Source organism: Venturia canescens, chromosome 5 (genome assembly GCF_019457755.1).
Source record: "Venturia canescens isolate UGA chromosome 5, ASM1945775v1, whole genome shotgun sequence".
Taxonomy (NCBI): domain Eukaryota; kingdom Metazoa; phylum Arthropoda; class Insecta; order Hymenoptera; family Ichneumonidae; genus Venturia; species Venturia canescens.
The window spans coordinates 11267709-11270037 of NC_057425.1; the positions used below are offsets into that span (position 1 = coordinate 11267709).

The following is a 2329-nucleotide window of genomic DNA, read 5'->3' on the forward strand; positions in this document are numbered from 1 at the left end:
CTTTGGCTACAAGTTGGGCCCGAGCTCTCGCGTGTATGCGACACGAAACTTATCTGCCGATATTTCTACAGCCATTTGAGTTTCGAACGAGTCGTTACGCAGTTTGAGAGCAGGTGTCTGATCCGCAAGCAGAATCGACGATTAACCTCGTTCGAGATTACTCGACCCATCTCGTTTGGGGCCGGCTGCTGCTTAGCCCTCGAAAGTTGTCGAGTTACCCACACACTTATTTCCCGTTTTTCGTGCAATTAACAATCAAGTCGGGGGGAGAGAGAAAACGGTGAGAATCATGATTGCTCTCGGATGAGAGTTTCCTGTATTTGGGCTCTATGAGCGAGGAACCTCAACGCCCTTTACCTTAATCCGAGCTCCAAGGGATTCCTCCGAGTTCCAGGGCCCACGCGGCTTTTAATTAGGCTTCCCGAGTGAATTTTCTGCCTTGTTTTTGAGCTCTTCGATCTCGACACTTGTTTTAAACTCGAATACCCTCTCCCGGGCCAGCCAGGGGGAGGCACGCACGAGCTCAAGGAGCCCGGCAGAGCGCCGGTTAACCCGGACGGCGCATAAATATTAATACGCACATAAAATCCGCCCATGTCCGACGATAAAAAATCCTCCCTTTTGTTCTCCCCCGTTCCATCAGCTTATTTTTTCACTCAAATACCTGCTTCGGCTTAACGTAATGAAAAAATAATGTTTCCGGCCGGGATCGAAGCGGGGACCTTCCGCCCGTCAGGCGGATGTGATAACCACGGAAACTCCCAAAACCAACATTTGTTTCGACGTCAGCTCTTCTCGCATAACGAATAAAAACAAATATTGTTTTCCCAGTAAGACTAACAAACCGGAACAATCATTATTCCGGTTTTCTCGCACGGGAAAAAATCCTTTTCATTCGCTGACGACACCACCCCCCAATGATAATTCATTTTATTGGCAATAGCCATTTTATCGAGTCAATTTATTGACGAAAAAAATAATGTTTCCGCCCGGGATTGAACCGGGGACCTTCCGCGTGTTAGGCGGATGTGATAACCACTACACCACGGAAACTCATTGGAAAGGCTGAATAATCTGTTTTTCAAGAGCCCCAATAAATCCCCCGGTTCTTTGAATTTTTATTATTCTCACATCCGCTATTGGCTCCAATCAATTTTGCCGAGTTATTGCCTCCGTTCCTTCCCGGTTCCCCTTTATTTTTTATTTATCTCGAAATAGTGAGCGCCTTACCGAGCACGAGTTTCGAACGCATTCACCGTACTAATTGTTCGAAAAAAATTTTATTATCGTTCCCAACAAAATAATGTTTCCGCCCGGGATTGAACCGGGGACCTTCCGCGTGTTAGGCGGATGTGATAACCACTACACCACGGAAACTGTTCGACTCGCAAGCCCAAACTTTCGCAACGGCTCTCGATCGATCCCCGATTACAAATAATTAATGCGCAACGAATGAAACTCTTACTGGGAACTCCATTTGAACCTTTTCACTTGCAAATCGACAAGTAAAGTTTCATAACGGCGACATTTTCGTGAAACCACAGGACCCCGGCAGTGGTTTCTTCACAGTCAGTTTGCGGCTCAGTGACGCCGCGCCGCTGTGTTCTCAATGCTGACTCGACGAATTTCTATCCGTGTCATTTCAAATCATCCGAAGAGTCGCGATAGGGACTCGGAGACAAGTACACGCGAGGATAAAAGTTCGCTTTTTCTTTTGGGAACTAAATCATTTTTCGTCCGGACACATCTTTTTTTTAGTACGATCCCAAACGACCTCGCTTCGAGTCTCTTCACAGCGTTGTCGATTAAACATTCGCTGTCCAAAATGCGCGATGATATTTTTTGCGAATCTTTTCATCAGTTATTTCCAAGATTTCGCAAAAAAAATCAGGAATACATACGTATTTTAGTTTTAGAACCTCGCCGTTGAAAGTCTGATGAAATGTGAATAAATATGCGATGAAAAATCATTCGGATTACACGACAAATGAATCGGTTGCGTTTGCCAACGCTGCACTCAATATATGCGTTCACATACGTGACGTCAGTTCGACCTTTTCGTCATATTTTGTCGTTCGTTTGCTTCGCCACGTTTTTTTCCTCAGTTTTTACAAAACTATACCATTTTTATTCCGGTAAACTTTTGTATCGTTCATTTTTCTCGTTTTTCTCCACTGCACTACAGCTATGGACAGTAAACTCACTTCGGAACCTGTGAAATTTGTAAACAAAACTGACAGCGAGCGAGATCAACAGCAGCGGCAGCTGTTGCATCGCGCCAGACAAAATCAACTCTTCGAACGTTTTTTTAATAATAAAATTCTCTACC

General features: G+C 44.8%; 2 non-coding genes across 2 annotated transcripts; both read right to left on the bottom strand.

Moving 5' to 3' along the window:
* Positions 1 to 980: 980 nt before the first annotated feature.
* Positions 981 to 1053, bottom strand: TRNAV-AAC (transfer RNA valine (anticodon AAC)). The gene has a single exon. It is a non-coding gene; the product is annotated as a tRNA-Val (tRNA).
* Positions 1054 to 1304: 251 nt separating this feature from the next.
* On the bottom strand, positions 1305 to 1377 carry TRNAV-AAC (transfer RNA valine (anticodon AAC)). Its single transcript has one exon. It is a non-coding gene; the product is annotated as a tRNA-Val (tRNA).
* Between the last annotated feature and the right edge of the window lie 952 nt (positions 1378 to 2329).